At 47.4% G+C, this 21,951-nt stretch overlaps 1 protein-coding gene across 4 annotated transcripts in view; it reads left to right on the forward strand.

The window, feature by feature from the left end:
• Nucleotides 1-345: 345 nt before the first annotated feature.
• The window catches only part of eps8a (EGFR pathway substrate 8a, signaling adaptor), a 161,011-nt gene continuing 139,405 nt past the window's right edge, over nt 346-21,951 (forward strand). For all 4 annotated transcript variants that reach the window (XM_082978114.1, XM_082978113.1, XM_082978115.1 and 1 more), the window contains exon 1: nt 346-699. The gene's annotated coding sequence lies outside the window, so the exon portion shown is untranslated. The remainder of the gene's footprint in view (nt 700-21,951) is intronic.

A 21,951-nucleotide genomic window follows, 5' to 3' on the forward strand; every position in this document is an offset into this window, starting at 1 on the left:
CTGGGACAGCAGGTCTGGGACAGGTAGCACGTCCGGTGAACAGCCTGTCTCTAGAGACAGCATTCCATATACTCCGTTCCAGACTTTATTATAAACCCTCCTCTACTGGAAAACCTGCACGCCCGGTGGGTCCACGGTTCCGCCTTTTCCCGGTTTCAGGATCTGTAGCTAAGGTCCATGGGCTGCACACAATTAATCACAATACGGTACGGCTCGTGCGCAAACGGACTGATTGCGGTAGAGGGCGTCGGTGCCATATCGGTGACGGTGCCTGCAGACCAGGGAGGGAGGGGGGAGGGAGAGAGAGGGAGGGGAAGAGGGAGAGGGGGGGAGAGAGAGAGAGAGGGGGGAAGAGAGAGAGAGGGGAAGAGGAAGAGGGAGGTAAGGCGGATCTTAGTTAGATGAAACAGACCCACACGTTTACAATAGAAGCACCGTACCGTTTAGTTCAAAACGCTGTTTTCTACCGGTCCTGAGACTTTCTACTTTAACCAGCCTGTGCGTGCGTGACCTTTGACGCTCGGTGCGTCGCAGAGAGGACGAGGCGGTTCGGGATCCGGCGACCAGCCGCTCGGACGTCCAAGGTGATAAAAGTCAAGTATTTCTCTACTCCAGGACTCCTGGATTCTTCCCAGAGAGAAGAGGAGTCTCATGTACCACGCGCTGATACAGAAGGGTTTGTGAAGCCATTTTCAGCAGGTAAGTGCAGACTTCTCTCGCTTTTCCCCCCCCCCCCACACAAAATAAACACCTTATATACACATATATATATATATATATAGTCCTACCTGTGTCTGAAAACAGTAACCCATTGACTGTCGATTGGTGAATTCACCTTTTAGATTATTTACCAAACCAGGTAATATGAATCCTATCCTAGTCTGTATAATGCATCGCTGACAAGATATTCATTTCAACGTGTTGGCGTATTATTATTGTTATTATTCAAAGCGCTGTCTTGAACTGGATCACCGTACCGTATAGACCGTAGCCTTAGACCGTTGCACCGTAGCAACGCGCGCCCGGTTTTTCCAAAAAGCATCTTAAAGGCTAAATTCATCGTTTTGAATCTTCGTAGGAGAATCGATAAATCTGTTTCCCCAAAACCATCGTTATTAAAAAGCTCCCGTTAGATGTTTGTCCTCCTCCTGCATCACTTTATACACAGAAGATCTGCTGTGACCAGTAGAACCACGTGGTTTATCCGTCTCTCTCTGTGACCAGTAGAACCACACGGTTTATCCGTCTCTCTCTGTGACCAGTAGAACCACGCGGTTTATCCGTCTCTCTCTGTGACCAGTAGAACCACGTGGTTTATCCGTCTCTCTCTGTGACCAGTAGAACCACGTGGTTTATCCGTCTCTCTCTGTGACCAGTAGAACCACACGGTTTATCCGTCTCTCTCTGTGACCAGTAGAACCACGTGGTTTATCCGTCTCTCCGTAGAACCACGTGGTTTATCCGTCTCTCTCTGTGACCAGTAGAACCACACGGTTTATCCGTCTCTCTCTGTGACCAGTAGAACCACGTGGTTTATCCGTCTCTCTCTGTGACCAGTAGAACCACACGGTTTATCCGTCTCTCTGTGACCAGTAGAACCACGTGGTTTATCCGTCTCTCTCTGTGACCAGTAGAACCACGGTTTATCCGTCTCTCTGTGACCGCCGATAACTTCAGAACAAACAAAGTTGATAATGGTTTTTTTTTGCCATTAATGCAAACAAGCGAAGTATAAAAAGATGCTTTGAATTAAAACCGAGATGACTGTATAAAAATATCAACATTAGGCTATAGGCTTATTTAAATCATATTTAAACAAATCTCATGTTCAATTAAGTTATATTTTTTTCTACTTGTAGGCTACTGTCTGTAATTGGTCAATATATTTCATAGCCTAACCATGCACCACGATGTGATGATTTGTTGCGTTTATTATAGGTGTAACCGATGTGAAATGGCTAGCTAGTTAGCGGCGGTGCGCGGCTAATAGCGTTTCAAATCGGATGGCGCCACTCGCTCTGAGACCTTGAAGTAGTTGTTCCCCCTTTGCTCTGCAAAGGACCGCGACTTTTGTGGCGCGATGGGTAACGATGCTTCGTGGGGGGGGGGGGGGGTCAGTTGTTGATGTGTGCAGAGGGTCCCTGGTTCAAGCCCAGGTTGGGGCGAGGAGAGGGACGGAAGCTAGACCGTTACGTAGGGGTAAGCATTAGAAAAAGTGGTCAAAACTACTTGACACCACGCGTCATTATAACACGGTTATAACCATGTCGTAATACGTCATAACTAAGGATGCACGATATATCGGTGAACATATCGGAATCGGACGATATTAGCACAAAATGCCAACATTTAGTTGAACTGCGACGTTAAAAACCGGATGTCAAAGCTACCGCGCCTACCTATATAACGTAGGTACATGACGTAATGACGCCACGTTAAAATGTTTTGCGCTACACGTGTAACACAGCATTCCTAACCTAGCCCACAATGTCTGCTGTGTGGATCGAGCAGTCAACAAGTCCAGCAGTCATTTGAAAGAGCAAGAACATTTCAACGAGACGACAACTCAAAAGGCGAAATCCATTAGCTCCAAGATAATGGAATTCATTGCCCTTCTGACAATCAACCGTTCTCTGTCGTGGGTGATGTTGGCTTTCGCCGACTGGTCGAGCACCGGTACACACTAACATTACCAAGTGCGCTATTGTTCAGATGTTTCCCTACCGGAGTTATACAGTAACGGCGTCGCTGCTATTAGCTTCACGACATACTACGGAACGCCGTTTGGGTCTTTGAGTGTCAGAAAGAAACAGTAGCGCCGTCAAAGCTGGACACAAAAAAGTCTTCAAACACCGGCCACGAACGATGTGTTTTACAATACCGCGTTGGTAATATAGCATTATTTGTTTGACCGTAACTTCTGGGGTAGCTAACTAGCTTTAGCTTGGTAACCTAGCTAGCACCAATACAACCAGCCTGAAAACAATGACCAGTAGAAACTGCAGTCATTTTCATTATTCTTAGCAATGATTTAGGAATCCTTGTGAGTAAGTATTAGCTAGGAAGCCACTTGTTGTTCGCCTATTGAAATTGAACTTCAGTTCATGAAAATAAATAGCTAGCCAGCTACTTAACCCTGTTGTCCTAAAGCTAATGTTATAAGCAGCCAGCTACTTAACCCTGTTGCCCTAAAGCTAACGTTATAAGCAGCCAGCTACTTAACCCTGTTGTCCTAAAGCTAACGTTATAAGCAGCCAGCTACTTAACCCTGTTGCCCAAAGCTATCATTATAAGCAGCCAGCTACTAAACCCTGTTGCCCAAAGCTATAACGTTATAAGCAGCCAGCTACTTAACCCTGTTGCCCTAAAGCTAACGTTATAAGCAGCCAGCTAGCTTCATCTGGCTAGTGACGCTCGACCGGACCGGGTTATGTGTTGTGAAGCTAGCCACAATAAGGATTAGGCACAATAGTGGATTTTGCTGTTTTCCTTCAAAATAAAAGTATCATTAAAACACTGGGGTTGCCTGCTGTATGTACCTACGGCCGGGGAACTCATTACTAAAGGGTTGCCTGCTGTATGGGGAACTCATTACTAAAGGGTTGCCTGCTGTATGGGGAACTCATTACTAAAGGGTTGCCTGCTGTATGGGGAACTCATTACTAAAGGGTTGCCTGCTGTATGGGGAACTCATTACTAAAGGGTTGCCTGCTGTATGGGGAACTCATTACTAAAGGGTTGCCTGCTGTATGGGGAACTCATTACTAAAGGGTTGCCTGCTGTATGGGGAACTCATTACTAAAGGGTTGCCTGCTGTATGGGGAACTCATTACTAAAGGGTTGCCTGCTGTATGGGGAACTCATTACTAAAGGGTTGCCTGCTGTATGGGGAACTCATTACTAAAGGGTTGCCTGCTGTATGGGGAACTCATTACTAAAGGGTTGCCTGCTGTATGGGGAACTCATTACTAAAGGGTTGCCTGCTGTATGTAGCTACGGCCGGGGAACTCATTACTAAAGGGTTGCCTGCTGTATGGGGAACTCATTACTAAAGGGTTGCCTGCTGTATGGGGAACTCATTACTAAAGGGTTGCCTGCTGTATGGGGAACTCATTACTAAAGGGTTGCCTGCTGTATGTACCTACGGCCGGGGAATGTTGAAGGAAAATGGAATATTCACAGTGATGAACAGTACTAGTCTAATCCCAAGGCCCGTTCTCTAGCAGATGAAATACATTTATTATACCTGAATCAAACAGCTTAATGCAGTAAAAAATACCCTTTATTGATCATCAATCATTTAAGCATCACGGGGAATGATCATTATTGATCCTCACTGCAGATGATAGATAATAATAGGTTAGTAGTGTTTGTGTGAACACGGCCGGATGAGGCGGGCCGGATGAGGCAGGCCGCTGTCGCTCTGGGACTGTATTCCGGTGTTTCCCTGGTTGATAGAAGGGTGTTGGTCTGTTTTTATAGCGGGGTGGACCAGAGATATCTTTCATGAGAACATCCAGAGCCCTTCCACCCAGAGCCCTTCCACCCAGAGCCCTTCCACTCCAAGAGCCCTTCCATCCCAGAGCCCTTCCATCCAGAGCCCTTCCACCCAGAGCCCTTCCACCCAGAGCCCTTCCACCCAGAGCCCTTCCATCCAGAGCCCTTCCACCCAGAGCCCTTCCACCCAGAGCCCTTCCACCCAGAGCCCTTCCACCCAGAGCCCTTCCACCCAGAGCCCTTCCACCCAGAGCCCTTCCTAATGTCAGTCAAACCGCTAAGACGACGCTGTCATTTTAACACATTTTAGCAGACAAGACGACAACTCAAAATCCCAAGATAATGTTGCCCATCAACCGTTCTCTTGTCCAGAGCAACTTACAGTAGTGAATGCATTACATTTCATACGTTTTTTTTCTCCCCCCCCCCGTGGGAATCGAACCCACAACCCTTGGCGTTGCAAACACCATGCTCTACCACCTGAGCCACACGGGATTTTCACACACTTTGAGTTGATTTTGATCGTAGCCTAAGTAATTCAAGACAAAAGGCAGAATATGGGTGTTGAAACATTTGGATGGGCACTACATGTGAAATAGATTTTCACATTTTCAACTTGTGAACAAGACTCGGATGTATTCGTCAAGAAGACTGATATAGGCAAAATTCTGAGTCCAAGTCAAAAGTGTTAAAGAGAAAAGTCAATACTTGGGGGGGACATTCTTTCTGTCCCCTTTTGTTCGCGAGGCTTTGGGAATGAAACGTGGGTCTTTATAGAGAAGAAAGACCTGCACACTGCTCTTTCCAGCATCCCTTCACTACGCTACTGAAACGTGGGTCTTTATAGAGAAGAAACACCTGCACACTGCTCTTTCCAGCATCCCTTCAGTTCACTACGCTACTGAAACGTGGGTCTTTATAGAGAAGAAAGACCTGCACACTGCTCTTTCCAGCATCCCTTCAGTTCACTACGCTTACTGAAACACGGTCGACCACAACACACCGTCGTCTCTCTGCTTCCTCATTCACTTGACTTCTATGCTGTCGGCCGCTGCACCTTTTACCCAACGAGGTTATCTGACCGCTTTATCTTCTCCAGCTTTACGGTACCACCCACACTGCAAGATTACATTGTGACCAAGAATGTCCTGCTACTACTTTCACTGTGATTCAAGGGTTCCTTCAAGGTCCTGGGCTGCTTTGATGCTTGTGCTGCTGCCATGTTGTGTTGTTGCCATGTTGTGGTGCTGCCATGTTGTGGTGGTGCCGCCATGTTGTGGTGCTGCCATGTTGTGCTGCTGCCATGTTGTGGTGCTGCCGCCATGTTGTGCTGCTGCCATGTTGTGGTGCTGCTGCCATGTTGTGGTGCTGCCATGTTGTGGTGCCGTCTATGACCACTCTAGGTCATTTATGAACATTTGAACATCTTGGCCATGTTCTGTTATAATCTCCACCCGGCACAGCCAGAAGAGGACTGGCCACCCCTCATAGCCTGGTTCCTCTCTACCCAGTACAGCCAGAAGAGGACTGGCCACCCCTCATAGCCTGGTTCCTCTCTAGGTTTCTTCCTAGGTTCTTGGCCTTTCTAGAGAGTTTTTCCTAGCCACCGTGCTTCTACACCTGCATTGCTTGCTGTTTGGGGTTTTAGGCTGGGTTTCTGTACAGCACTTTGAGATATCAGCTGATGTAAGAAGGGCTATATAAATACATTTGATTTGATTTGTGGTGCTGCCATGTTGTGTTGTTGCCATGTTGTGTTGCCGCCATGTTGTGTTGCCGCCATGTTGTGGTGCCGCCATGTTGTGGTGCCGCCATGTTGTGTTGCCGCCATGTTGTGGTGCCGCCATGTTGTGTTGCCGCCATGTTGTGTTGCCGCCATGTTGTGTTGCCGCCATGTTGTGGTGCCGCCATGTTGTGGTGCCGCCATGTTGTGTTGTTGCCACGTTGTGTTGTGTTAGGTCTCTCTTTATCTAGTGTAGCGGTGTCCCTCTAGTCGTGATGTGTGTTTCGTCCTACATTTTTATGTTTAATCCCAGCCCCCGTCCCTGCAGGAGGCCTTTTGCCTCTTGGGACGCCGTCACTGTAAATAACAATACGTTTTTAATTGAATTGCCTAGTTAAATAAAGTTTAAATAAAAAATAAAATAAATGGCTTCTCTTCTTCTGTCCTGTGTTATTGTCGTACCAGTCCACCACTCTAGGTCTATGACCCCTGTGTTGTTGCCGTACCAGTCCACCACTCTAGGTCTATGACCCCTGTGTTGTTGCTGTACCAGTCCACCACTCTAGGTCTATGACCCCTGTGTTATTGTTGTACCAGCCCACCACTCTGTGGTCTATGACCCCTGTGTTATTGTTGTACCAGTCCACCACTCTAGGTCTATGACCACTCTAGGTCTATGACCCCTGTGTTATTGTCGTACCAGTCCACCACTCTAGGTCTATGACCCCTGTGTTATTGTTGTACCAGTCCACCACTCTAGGTCTATGACCCCTGTTATTGTTGTACCAGTCCACCACTCTAGGTCTATGACCACTCTAGGTCTATGACCCCTGTGTTATTGCTGTACCAGTCCACCACTCTAGGTCTATGACCACTCTAGGTCTATGACCCCTGTGTTATTGTCGTACCAGTCCACCACTCTAGGTCTATGACCCCTGTGTTATTGTTGTACAAGCCCACCACTCTAGGTCTATGACCCCTGTGTTATTGCTGTACCAGTCCACCACTCTAGGTCTATGACCCCTGTGTTATTGTTGTACCAGCCCACCACTCTAGGTCTATGACCCCTGTGTTATTGTTGTACCAGTCCACCACTCTAGGTCTATGACCACTCTAGGTCTATGACCCCTGTGTTATTGTTGTACCAGTCCACCACTCTAGGTCTATGACCCCTGTGTTATTGTTGTACCAGTCCACCACTCTAGGTCTATGACCCCTGTGTTATTGTTGTACCAGTCCACCACTCTAGGTCTATGACCCCTGTGTTATTGTTGTACCAGTCCACCACTCTAGGTCTATGACCACTCTAGGTCTATGACCCCTGTGTTTTTGTCGTACCAGTCCACCACTTTAGGTCTATGACCCCTGTGTTTTTGTCGTACCAGTCCACCACTCTAGGTCTATGACCCCTGTGTTATTGTCGTACCAGTCCACCACTCTAGGTCTATGACCCCTGTGTTATTGTTGTACCAGCCCACCACTCTTGGTCTATGACCCCTGTGTTGTTGCCGTACCAGTCCACCACTCTAGGTCTATGACCCCTGTGTTATTGTTGTACCAGTCCACCACTCTAGGTCTATGACCCCTGTGTTATTGTTGTACCAGCCCACCACTCTAGGTCTATGACCCCTGTGTTGTTGCCGTACCAGTCCACCACTCTAGGTCTATGACCCCTGTGTTATTGTTGTACCAGCCCACCACTCTAGGTCTATGACCCCTGTGTTATTGTCGTACCAGTCCACCACTCTAGGTCTATGACCCCTGTGTTATTGTTGTACCAGTCCACCACTCTAGGTCTATGACCACTCTAGGTCTATGACCCCTGTGTTATTGTCTGTACCAGTCCCACCACTCTAGGTCTATGACCCCTGTGTTATTGTCTGTACCTAGTCCCACCACTCTAGGTCTATGACCCCTGTGTTATTGTCGTACCAGTCCACCACTCTAGGTCTATGACCCCTGTGTTATTGTCGTACCAGTCCACCACTCTAGGTCTATGACCCCTGTGTTATTGTCGTACCAATCCACCACTCTAGGTCTATGACCCCTGTGTTATTGCTCGTACCAATCCACCACTCTAGGCTGCCCCGGTAGCGTCCGCCACCACTCTAGGTCTATGACCCCTGTGTTATTGTCGTACCAGTCCACCACTCTGGCTGCCCCTGTGTTATTGTCGTACCAATCCACCACTCTAGGTCTATGACCCCTGTGTTATTGCTGTACCAGTCCACCACTCTAGGTCTATGACCCCTGTGTTATTGTCGTACCAATCCACCACTCTAGGTCTATGACCCCTGTGTTATTGCTGTACCAATCCACCACTCTAGGTCTATGACCCCTGTGTTATTGTCGTACCAGTCCACCACTCTAGGTCTATGACCCCTGTGTTATTGTCGTACCAATCCACCACTCTAGGTCTATGACCCCTGTGTTATTGTCGTACCAGTCCACCACTCTAGGTCTATGACCCCTGTGTTATTGTCGTACCAGTCCACCACTCTAGGTCTATGACCCCTGTGTTATTGCGTACCATCCACGGCGACCCCTGTGTTATTGTCGTACCAGCCCACCACTCTTGGTCTATGACCCCTGTGTTATTGTGTACCAGTCCACCACTCTGGTCTATGACCCCTGTGTTATTGCTGTACCAGTCCACCACTCTAGGTCTATGACCCCTGTGTTATTGCTGTACCAGTCCACCACTCTAGGTCTATGACCACTGTGTTATTGCTGTACCAATCCACCACTCTAGGTCTATGACCCCTGTGTTATTGCTGTACCAATCCACCACTCTAGGTCTATGACCCCTGTGTTATTGCTGTACCAATCCACCACTCTAGGTCTATGACCACTCTAGGTCTATGACCCCTGTGTTATTGCTGTACCAATCCACCACTCTAGGTCTATGACCCCTGTGTTATTGCTGTACCAATCCACCACTCTAGGTCTATGCCCTGTGTTATTGCTGTACCAGTCCACCCCTCTAGGTCTATGACCCCTGTGTTATTGTCGTACCAGTCCACCACTCTAGGTCTATGACCCCTGTGTTATTGTCGTACCAGTCCACCACTCTAGGTCTATGACCCCTGTGTTATTGCTGTACCAATCCACCACTCTAGGTCTATGACCCCTGTGTTATTGCGTACCAATCCACCACTCTAGGTCTATGACCCCTGTGTTATTGTCGTACCAGTCCACCACTCTAGGTCTATGACCCCTGTGTTATTGCGTACCAGTCCACCACTCTAGGTCTATGACCACTCTAGGTCTATGACCCCTGTGTTATTGTTGTACCAATCCACCACTCTAGGTCTATGACCCCTGTGTTATTGCTGTACCAATCCACCACTCTAGGTCTATGACCCCTGTGTTATTGCCGTACCAGTCCACCACTCTAGGTCTATGACCCCTGTGTTATTGTCGTACCAGTCCACCACTCTAGGTCTATGACCCCTGTGTTATTGCTGTACCAGTCCACCACTCTAGGTCTATGACCCCTGTGTTATTGCTGTACCAGTCCACCCCTCTAGGTCTATGACCCCTGTGTTATTGCTGTACCAGTCCACCCCTCTAGGTCTATGACCCCTGTGTTATTGCTGTACCAGTCCACCCCTCTAGGTCTATGACCCCTGTGTTATTGCTGTACCAGTCCACCACTCTAGGTCTATGACCCCTGTGTTATTGTCGTACCAGTCCACCAGGTCTATGACCCCTGTGTTATTGCTGTACCAATCCACCAGGTCTATGACCCCTGTGTTATTGTCGTACCAGTCCACCAGGTCTATGACCCCTGTGTTATTGCTGTACCAGTCCACCACTCTAGGTCTATGACCCCTGTGTTATTGCTGTACCAATCCACTAGGTCTATGACCCCTGTGTTATTGTCGTACCAGTCCACCAGGTCTATGACCCCTGTGTTATTGCTGTACCAGTCCACCACTCTAGGTCTATGACCCCTGTGTTATTGCTGTACCAATCCACCACTCTAGGTCTATGACCCCTGTGTTATTGTCGTACCAATCCACCACTCTAGGTCTATGACCCCTGTGTTATTGCTGTACCAATCCACCACTCTAGGTCTATGACCCCTGTGTTATTGTCGTACCAATCCACCACTCTAGGTCTATGACCCCTGTGTTATTGCTGTACCAATCCACCAGGTCTATGACCCCTGTGTTATTGCTGTACCAATCCACCACTCTAGGTCTATGACCCCTGTGTTATTGCTGTACCAATCCACTAGGTCTATGACCCCTGTGTTATTGTCGTACCAGTCCACCACTCTAGGTCTATGACCCCTGTGTTATTGCTGTACCAGTCCACCACTCTAGGTCTATGACCCCTGTGTTATTGCTGTACCAATCCACCAGGTCTATGACCCCTGTGTTATTGCTGTACCAATCCACCAGGTCTATGACCCCTGTGTTATTGCTGTACCAATCCACCAGGTCTATGACCCCTGTGTTATTGCTGTACCAGTCCACCAGGTCTATGACCCCTGTGTTATTGCTGTACCAGTCCACCACTCTAGGTCTATGACCACTCTAGGTCTATGACCCCTGTGTTATTGTCGTACCAGTCCACCACTCTAGGTCTATGACCCCTGTGTTATTGTCGTACCAATCCACCACTCTAGGTCTATGACCCCTGTGTTATTGTCGTACCAGTCCACCACTCTAGGTCTATGACCCCTGTGTTATTGTCGTACCAGTCCACCACTCTAGGTCTATGACCCCTGTGTTATTGTCGTACCAATCCACCAGGTCTATGACCCCTGTGTTATTGCTGTACCAATCCACCAGGTCTATGACCCCTGTGTTATTGCTGTACCAATCCACCACTCTAGGTCTATGACCCCTGTGTTATTGTCGTACCAGTCCACCACTCTAGGTCTATGACCCCTGTGTTATTGCTGTACCAATCCACCACTCTAGGTCTATGACCCCTGTGTTATTGTCGTACCAATCCACCACTCTAGGTCTATGACCCCTGTGTTATTGCTGTACCAATCCACCAGGTCTATGACCCCTGTGTTATTGCTGTACCAATCCACCACTCTAGGTCTATGACCCCTGTGTTATTGCTGTACCAGTCCCCACTCTAGGTCTATGACCCCTGTGTTATTGTCGTACCAGTCCACCACTCTAGGTCTATGACCCCTGTGTTATTGCTGTACCAGTCCACCACTCTAGGTCTATGACCCCTGTGTTATTGCTGTACCAATCCACTAGGTCTATGACCCCTGTGTTATTGCTCTACCAATCCACCAGGTCTATGACCCCTGTGTTATTGCTGTACCAATCCACCAGGTCTATGACCCCTGTGTTATTGCTCTACCAATCCACCAGGTCTATGACCCCTGTGTTATTGCTGTACCAATCCACCAGGTCTATGACCCCTGTGTTATTGCTGTACCAGTCCACCACTCTAGGTCTATGACCCCTGTGTTATTGCTGTACCAATCCACCAGGTCTATGACCCCTGTGTTATTGCTGTACCAGTCCACCAGGTCTATGACCCCTGTGTTATTGTCGTACCAATCCACCAGGTCTATGACCCCTGTGTTATTGCTGTACCAGTCCACCAGGTCTATGACCCCTGTGTTATTGCTGTACCAATCCACCAGGTCTATGACCCCTGTGTTATTGCTGTACCAATCCACTAGGTCTATGACCCCTGTGTTATTGCTGTACCAATCCACCAGGTCTATGACCCCTGTGTTATTGCTGTACCAATCCACCAGGTCTATGACCCCTGTGTTATTGCTGTACCAATCCACCAGGTCTATGACCCCTGTGTTATTGCTGTACCAGTCCACCCCTCTAGGTCTATGACCACTCTAGGTCTATGACCCCTGTGTTATTGTCGTACCAATCCACCAGGTCTATGACCCCTGTGTTATTGCTGTACCAGTCCACCAGGTCTATGACCCCTGTGTTATTGCTGTACCAATCCACCAGGTCTATGACCCAGCCCTTTATAATGGTAGAAAGGCTCCACTTTCTTCAGATGGGAATCTGTTTTTTTCAACCTGACCAAATTCACATAGAAATGTGAGTTATAGATCAGTCATTCTCATCGAAAGCCAGTCTTAAGAAGCGGTAGATCTGTTCTTATTTCTATGCTTCCCGTTCTTTTTATGTTTTGTTTTTTTGCGTCTTTTACTTTCGGTTTTGTACACCAACTTCAAACAGCTGAAAATACAATATTTTTTGGGGGTTTATTGAAGAGATATTCCACAGCAGTTTAGATGGTACAAGGATTCTCTACTCTATACTGTCACGTCCTGACCAGTAATAGGGGTTATTTGCTATTGTAGTTTGGTCAGGACGTGGCAGAAGGGTATTTGTTTTATGTGGTTCGGGGTGGTGGTTTGTTTAGTAGGGTATTTGATTTATGTAAACCCGGGGGTGTTTTTGGGCACTGTTCTATGTTAGTGTATTTCTATGTTCTGTCTAGTCTTTTGTATTTCTAATGTTTTGTTAATTGGGGTGTTGGACTCTCAATTGGAGGCAGGTTGTTTTCTAGTTGCCTCCGATTGAGAGTCCTATATATATATGTGTGTGTTTGTTGAGTGCTTGGTGGGAGATTGTTCTGTGTATAGCCTTGTGCCTTACCAACCTGTGAATAGTCGTTGTGGTTTCTTTGTGTACGTGTTTATTTTGGGTCTCCTTCTTGTCCGATTTTAAAATAAAAGCTGCATTTTGTTCTAAATCCGACAACAACCGTTACAGATACATTTTTTTTTTTTTTGTTTCGTCACAAACAAAAAAAAAAAAAAACTGAAAAAGAGGTGAAATATTAGAATTTTAAATACTTAGGAAACGACGGAGCAATTTCTGCATTATTGCAACCTTTGTTAATGATAAAGGTCAGGAGTGGTCACCTGTGTTGGGAGTTTGAGGTCACCGTGACCTTCGTTACCTGTTCTATTATAGATCAACTGAGTTGTTCTATTCAGGTGACCCCGGTTTGTTAATGAGCGACGTCTCCGGTCGTTGTCATCGTCAGGATCAGGAAGAGGTCAGCAGTTATTAATAAGTAGCGAGTTCGTTAAAGCACCTCTCTCCTGTGACCTGCCTGGTAATTGGTGTCGTTAAAGCATCTCTCTCCGGTGACCTGCCTGGTAATTGGTGTCGTTAAAGCACCTCTCTCCAGTGACCTGCCTGGTAATTGGTGTCGTGAGGCTTTCAGCTCCTCGTTCCATTCATCTCCCACAGGTACAACTGGTTTCCCTGCAGCTATGTCACCTAAAACCCCTATCTATCTATTACCGTGTCTGTCTGTCTGTCTGTCTGTCTGTCTGTCTGTCTGTCTGTCTGTCTGTCTGTCTGTCTGTCTGTCTGTCTGTCTGTCTGTCTGTCTGTCTGTCTGTCTGTCTGTCTGTCTGTCTGTCTGTCTGTCTGTCTGTCTGTCTGTCTGTCTGTCTGTCTCACTCTCTCTCAATTCAGTTCAAAGGGCTTTATTGGCATTGTATTCACCCCCTTTACTATGAAGCCCCTAAATAAGATCTGGTGCAACCAATTACCTTCAGAAGTCACATAATTAGTTAAATAAAGTCCACCTGTGTGCAATCTAAGTGTCACATGATCTCAGTAGATATACACACCTGTTCTGAAAGGCCCCAGAGTCTGCAACACCACCAAGCAAGCGGCACCATGAAGACCAAGGAGCTCTCCAAACAGGTCAGGGACAAAGTTGTGGAGAAGTACAGATCAGGGTTGGGTTATAAAAACAATATCCTAAACTTTGAACATCCCATTAAATCCATTATAAAAAAAATGGAAAGAATATGGCACCACAACAAACCTGCCAAGAGAGGGCTGCCCACCAAAACTCACGGACCAGGCAAGGAGGGCATTAATCAGAGAGGCAACAAAGAGACCAAAGATAAACCCTGAAGGAGCTGCAAAGCTCCACAGCGGAGATTGGAGTATCTGTCCATAAGACCACTTTAAGCTGTACACTCCACAGAGCTGGGCTTCACGTAAGAGCGGGCAGAAAAAAATGCCCTTTGGTTAAAGAAAAGAATAAGCAAAAGGCATGTGGGAGCCCCCAAACAGCGCTATGTCTGGCGCAAACCCAATGCCTCTCATCACCCCAAGAACAGCATCCCCACAGTGAAGTATGGTGGTGGCAGCATCATGCTGTGCGGATGTTTATCTGCAGGGACTGGGAAACTGGTCAGATTTGAAGAAATGATGGATGGCGCTAAACAAAGGGAAATTCTTGAGTCTTCCAGAGATTTTAGACTGGGACGGAGGTTTACCTTTCCAGCAAGACAATGACCCTAAGCATACTGCTAAAGCAACACTCGAGTGGTTTAAGGAGAAACATTTACATGTCTTGGAATGGCCTAGTCAAAGCCCAGACCTCAATCCAATTGAGAATTTGGGTTATGATTTAAAGATTGCTGTACACCAGCGGAACCCATCCAACTTGAAGGAGCTGGTGCAGTTTTGCTTTGAAGAATGGGGGCAGAAATCCCAGTGGCTAGATGTGCCAAGCTTATAGAGACATACCCCAAGAGACTTGCAGCTGTAATTGGTAATTGTAATTCTCTCTCTGTGTATTGTGTTGACTGATAAGGTTTTAGTAAAGTCTCCACTAGAGGTCGACCGATTAATCGGAATGGCCGATTAATTGGGGCCGATTTCAAGTTTTCAGAACAATCGGAAATCAGTATTTTTGGATGCCGATTTGGCCGATATTTTTAAAAATTATTTGTATTTATTTATTTATTTATCATTATTATTATTATTATTATTATTACACCTTTATTTAACTAGGCAAGTCAGTTAAGAACACATCCTTATTTTCAATGACGGCCTAGGAACGGTGGGTTAACTGCCTTGTTCAGATTTTTACCTTGTCAGCTCGGGGGATTCAATCTTGCAACCTTACGGTTAACTAGTCCAACGCTCTAACCACCTGCTTTACATTGCACTCCACGAGGAGCCTGCCTGTTATGCGAATGCAGTAAGAAGCCAAGGTAAATTGCTAGCTAGCATTAAACTTATCTTTTAAAAAACATATCAATCATAATCACTAGTTAACGACACATGGTTGATGATATTACTAGTTTAACTAGCCTGTCCTGCGTTGCATATAATCGCTTAGGTACACGTTGCTCCAACCATAAACATCAACGCCTTTCTTAAAATCAATACACAAGTATATATTTTTAAACCTGCATATTTAGCTAAAAGTTATCCAGGTTAGCAGGCGATATTAACCAGGTGAAATTGTTGTCACTTCTCTTGCATTCATTGCACGCAGAGTCAGGGTAAATGCAACAGTTTGGGCCGCCTGGCTCGTTGCGAACTAATTTGCCAGAATTTTACGTAATTATGACATAACATTGAAGGTTGTGCAATGTAACAGGAATATTTAGACTTATGGATGCCACCCGTTAGATAAAATACGGAACGGTTCCGTATTTCACTGACAGGAAAAACGTTTGGTTTTCGAGATGATAGTTTCCGGATTCGACCATATTAATGACCTAAGGCTCGTGTTTCTGTGTGTTATTATGTTATAATTAAGTCTATGATTTGATAGAGCAGTCTGACTGAGCGGTGGTCGGCAGCAGCAGCTCGTAAGCATTCATTCAAACAGCACTTTCGTGCGTTTTGCCAGCAGCTCTTCGCTGTGTTTCAAGCATTGCGCTGTTTATGACTTGAAGCCTATCAACCTCCGAGATTAGGCTGGTGTAACCGATGTGAAATGGCTAGCTAGTTAGCCGGGTGCGCGCTAATAGCGTTTCAAACGTCACTCGCTCTGAGACTTGGAGTAGTTGTTTCCCCTTGCTCTGCATGGGTAACGCTGCTTCGAGGGCGGCTGTTGTCGATGTGTTCCTGGTTCGAGCCCAGGTAGGAGCGAGGAGAGGGACGGAAGCTATACTGTTACACTGGCAATACTAAAGTGCCTATAAGAACATCCAATAGTCAAAGGTATATGAAATACAAATCGTATAGATTGAAATAGTCCTATAATTCCGATAATAACTACAACCTCAAACTTCTTACCTGGGAATATTGAAGACTCATGTTAAAAAAGGAACCACCAGCTTTCATATGTTCTCATGTTCTGAGCGAGGAACTTAAACGTTAGCTTTCTTACATGGCACATATTGCACTTTTACTTTCTTCTCCAACACTTTGTTTTTGCATTATTTAAACCAAATTGAACATGTTTCATTATTTATTTGAGGCTAAATTGATTTTATTGATGTATTATATTAAGTTAAAATAAGTGTTCATTCAGTATTGTTGTAATTGTCATTATTACAAATAAACCCCCAAAAATCGGCCGATTAATCGGTATCGGCGTTGAAAAATCATAATCGCTCGACCTCGTCTCCACTCGTTAGCTAGTGAGTCTCTCTCTCTCTCTCCCCCTCTCTCTCGTCTCTCTCTCTCTCTGTCTCTCTCTCTCTCTCTCTCTCTCTCTCTCTCTCTCTCTCTCTCTCTCTCTCCCTCCCCCTCTCTCTCTCTCTCTCTCTCTCTCTCTCTCCCTCCCCCTCTCTCTCTCTCTCTGTGTGTGTATTGTCTTGACGAGGTACTGGTAAAGTCTCCACTCGTTAGCTAGTGCGTCTGGAGGTGAAGGCTCTCCTCTGATGTGGGTCTAGAACAACAAGCTGTCTGCTGGGACTCCTGAGAGACCTTTGATCAGGAGACACTAGGTTGTGTAGTCATCTCCTGTCTTTTCCCCGACTCTGGCCCGTCTAGAAGACAATATTGTCCCTGGCCTGTCTAGAAGACAATATTGTCCCTGGCCTGTCTAGAAGACAATATTGTCCCTGGCCTGTCTAGAAGACAATATTGTCCCTGGCCTGTCTAGAAGACAATATTGTCCCTGGCCTGTCTAGAAGACAATATTGTCCCTGGCCTGTCTAGAAGACAATATTGTCCCTGGCCTGTCTAGAAGACAATATTGTCCCTGACTCTGGCTTGTCTCGAAGACAATATTGTCCCTGGCCTGTCTAGAAGACAATATTGTCCCTGGCCTGTCTAGAAGACAATATTGTCCCTGGCCTGTCTAGAAGACAATATTGTCCCTGGCCTGTCTAGAAGACAATATTGTCCCTGGCCTGTCTAGAAGACAATATTGTCCCTGGCCCGTCTAGAAGACAATATTGTCCCTGGCCCGTCTAGAAGACAATATTGTCCCTGGCCTGTCTAGAAGACAATATTGTCCCTGGCCTGTCTAGAAGACAATATTGTCCCTGGCCCGTCTAGAAGACAATATTGTCCCTGGCCCGTCTAGAAGACAATATTGTCCCTGGCCTGTCTAGAAGACAATATTGTCCCTGGCCTGTCTAGAAGACAATATTGTCCCTGGCCTGTCTAGAAGACAATATTGTCCCTGGCCTGTCTAGAAGACAATATTGTCCCTGGCCTGTCTAGAAGACAATATTGTCCCTGGCTTGTCTAGAAGACAATATTGTCCCTGGCCTGTCTAGAAGACAATATTGTCCCTGGCCTGTCTAGAAGACAATATTGTCCCTGGCCTGTCTAGAAGACAATATTGTCCCTGGCCTGTCTAGAAGACAATATTGTCCCTGGCCTGTCTAGAAGACAATATTGTCCCTGACGCTGGCTTGTCTAGAAGACAATATTGTCCCTGGCTCTGGCTTGTCTAGAAGACAATATTGTCTCTGGCTTGTCTAGAAGACAATATTGTCCCTGGCCTGTCTAGAAGACAATATTGTCCCTGGCCTGTCTAGAAGACAATATTGTCCCTGGCCTGTCTAGAAGACAATATTGTCCCTGGCCTGTCTAGAAGACAATATTGTCCCTGGCTTGTTTAGAAGACAATATTGTCCCTGGCTTGTCTAGAAGACAATATTGTCCCTGGCCTGTCTAGAAGACAATATTGTCCCTGGCTTGTCTAGAAGACAATATTGTCCCTGGCTTGTCTAGAAGACAATATTGTCCCTGGCCTGTCTAGAAGACAATATTGTCCCTGGCTTGTCTAGAAGACAATATTCTCCCTGACTCTGGCTTGTCTAGAAGACAATATTGTCCCTGGCCTGTCTAGAAGACAATATTGTCCCTGGCCTGTCTAGAAGACAATATTGTCCCTGACTCTGGCTTGTCTAGAAGACAATATTGTCCCTGCCTGACATGTTGTTGTTTATCCAGATGTTGAGAGATGGAACAGAGATGGGATGCGGTCCAGCTGGGACCGGAACCTTCCACCGGGTCAGAGTTCTGATTGGTCCCCTCTCAATCCTAACCCAGGCTTGTGATTGGCCTCCGTCCAGCGGTCGTCCATAGGGGATGTCCACTGGTCCAGGAAGTTGTATTTTAGGAAGTTCCCAGACTCTGGTATCAGTTTAAAAGTCACCAGTAACTCCTCCCTTCACTGCCCTGTGAGCTGTGATGTGTTGGACAGGAAACGGACGGGTTTTTCTTCTGATGGGAATATGAGTTTCCTCTGTAATCCTAGACCTAGCTCTACCGGTAGGTGAAATAGAGGCTTTTAATAATAGACTGCTCTGTATATATTGCATTCAGCAATCACAATAGTTACATACGTAAATCTCCTTAAAATGCTCAACTCAATTGAAATTGTAAGATGTTTTTAACAAATAAAGGGAACCAAATCGCTTTTGGCAAAAATGACGGCTTTAAACTTCATAACTGATCAAAGCATCATCATACCTGGTCATTTCATTCTTAATAAGATATTTCTCGGTAGAGAAGCCCCTCTTCCTCCTACAGTATGAACTGTCAGGCCCCGGTAGAGAAGCCCCTCTCCCTCCTACAGTATGAACTGTCAGGCCCGGTAGAGAAGCCCCTCTCCCTCCTACAGTATGAACTGTCAGGCCCGGTAGAGAAGCCCCTCTCCCTCCTACAGTATGAACTGTCAGGCCCCGGTAGAGAAGCCCCTCTCCCTCCTACAGTATGAACTGTCAGGCCCCGGTAGAGAAGCCCCTCTCCCTCCTACAGTATGAACTGTCAGGCCCCGGTAGAGAAGCCCCTCTCCCTCCTACAGTATGAACTGTCAGGCCCGGTAGAGAAGCCCCTCTCCCTCCTACAGTATGAACTGTCAGGCCCCGGTAGAGAAGCCCCTCTCCCTCCTACAGTATGAACTGTCAGGCCCCGGTAGAGAAGCCCCTCTCCCTCCTACAGTATGAACTGTCAGGCCCCGGTAGAGAAGCCCCTCTCCCTCCTACAGTATGAACTGTCAGGCCCCGGTAGAGAAGCCCCTCTCCCTCCTACAGTATGAACTGTCAGGCCCCGGTAGAGAAGCTCCTCTCCCTCCTACAGTATGAACTGTCAGGCCCCGGTAGAGAAGCCCCTCTCCCTCCTACAGTATGAACTGTCAGGCCCGGTAGAGAAGCCCCTCTCCCTCCTACAGTATGAACTGTCAGGCCCCGGTAGAGAAGCCCCTCTCCCTCCTACAGTATGAACTGTCAGGCCCCGGTAGAGAAGCCCCTCTCCCTCCTACAGTATGAACTGTCAGGCCCCGGTAGAGAAGCCCCTCTCCCTCCTACAGTATGAACTGTCAGGCCCCGGTAGAGAAGCCCCTCTCCCTCCTACAGTATGAACTGTCAGGCCCGGTAGAGAAGCCCCTCTCCCTCCTACAGTATGAACTGTCAGGCCGGTAGAGAAGCCCCTCTCCCTCCTACAGTATGAACTCTCAGGCCCCGGTAGAGAAGCCCCTCTCCCTCCTACAGTATGAACTGTCAGGCCCCGGTAGAGAAGCCCCTCTCCCTCCTACAGTATGAACTGTCAGGCCCGGTAGAGAAGCCCCTCTCCCTCCTACAGTATGAACTGTCAGGCCCCGGTAGAGAAGCCCCTCTCCCTCCTACAGTATGAACTGTCAGGCCCGGTAGAGAAGCCCCTCTCCCTCCTACAGTATGAACTGTCAGGCCCGGTAGAGAAGCCCCTCTCCCTCCTACAGTATGAACTGTCAGGCCCGGTAGAGAAGCCCCTCTCCCTCCTACAGTATGAACTGTCAGGCCCGGTAGAGAAGCCCCTCCTACAGTATGAACTGTCAGGCCCGGTAGAGAAGCCCTCTCCCTCCTACAGTATGAACTGTCAGGCCCGGTAGAGAAGCCCCTCTCCCTCCTACAGTATGAACTGTCAGGCCCCGGTAGAGAAGCCCCTCTCCCTCCTACAGTATGAACTGTCAGGCCCCGGTAGAGAAGCCCCTCTCCCTCCTACAGTATGAACTGTCAGGCCCCGGTAGAGAAGCCCCTCTCCCTCCTACAGTATGAACTGTCAGGCCCCGGTAGAGAAGCCCCTCTCCCTCCTACAGTATGAACTGTCAGGCCCCGGTAGAGAAGCCCCTCTCCCTCCTACAGTATGAACTGTCAGGCCCCGGTAGAGAAGCCCCTCTCCCTCCTACAGTATGAACTGTCAGGCCCCGGTAGAGAAGCCCCTCTCCCTCCTACAGTATGAACTGTCAGGCCCCGGTAGAGAAGCCCCTCTCCCTCCTACAGTATGAACTGTCAGGCCCCGGTAGAGAAGCCCCTCTCCCTCCTACAGTATGAACTGTCAGGCCCCGGTAGAGAAGCCCCTCCATTCCCCCCCCCCCCCCCCCCAGGGTGAAACTGGCCAGTTTATTTTTGAGGAATCAATTAAAGCTCTGAACGCTCTGGAAACAATTTAACAGAGCAGAGATGATTCTGGGTAATATCCACGAAGGGACCGGTGGAGGCCTGTGGGTAATATCTGGGGAGCGACTGAGCTTATCTGAGTTTACACTGAGAACAGGACTTCCTCTCTCTACTCTCTCTCCGTCTGGACCATGACTCAACACAACATGGCCGCTGGTTAAAGTGTAACGAGGATAGCAGTCTGTTGTTATTGCCCCCCGGTACTGTCTGAATTCTTCAAATTCATACATCAATGTTCCTTAAAAGCAAAACTATCCAAACAGGTTTTTTCCATCAGTTTTTTTTGATTGTGAGTGAGAGTCCCACCTATTCCTCTAACTACTGTATGTTTCAACATTTTTACATTTTTTTTAGTCATTTAGCAGACGCTCTCATCCAGAGCGACTTACAGTAGTGAATGCATACATTTCATTTTCATTTCATGCATTTATTTTTATTTTTGTACTGACCCCCCCCCCCCGTGGGAATCGAACCCACAACCCTTGGCGTTGCAAACACCATGCTCTACCAACTGAGCCACTACCTGTTCCTATTCAGACCTGTGTCACCGCTGCTTCCTGGTCCGTCCGTAGTCGTGGTGACCAGCTGGTCTGGAATTACCGTGACCGTGATCAGAGTATCGATCAGGACTGGAGTCCAGATGCGCCACGAGACAAACCGTCCTCTAAAAGGGTATATGAAATGACAGCTGTCCGTCCACCTACACTATAGCCTTCAGCTTTCCCGCTTTATACCGTAACGGCGTCCCTCTGGTCGTCAGATTCCACTGTGATATAATATATATATATATATTAGTACACAACAGATTTGATGGAACACAGGTCTCATAGCTGTGTACTGATATAGATCTGTATTCTGTGCTTGCCCCTCTGTCTACTAGGAACTCTGTAGTCCTGCTAGCTAGCTCACCGTCCAGGCAGGCTGGCTAGCCAGTTCTAATCCTGCTAGCTAGCTCACCGTCCAGGCAGGCTGGCTAGCCAGTTCTAATCCTGCTAGCTAGCTCACCGTCCAGGCAGGCTGGCCAGCCAGTTCTAATCATGTAGTCCTGCTAGCTAGCTCTAATCATGTAGTCCTGCTAGCTAGCTCACCGTCCAGGCAG

The sequence above is a fragment of the Salmo salar genome, chromosome 07, assembly GCF_965601325.2.
Source record: "Salmo salar chromosome 07, fSalSal1, whole genome shotgun sequence".
Lineage (NCBI taxonomy): Eukaryota > Metazoa > Chordata > Actinopteri > Salmoniformes > Salmonidae > Salmo > Salmo salar.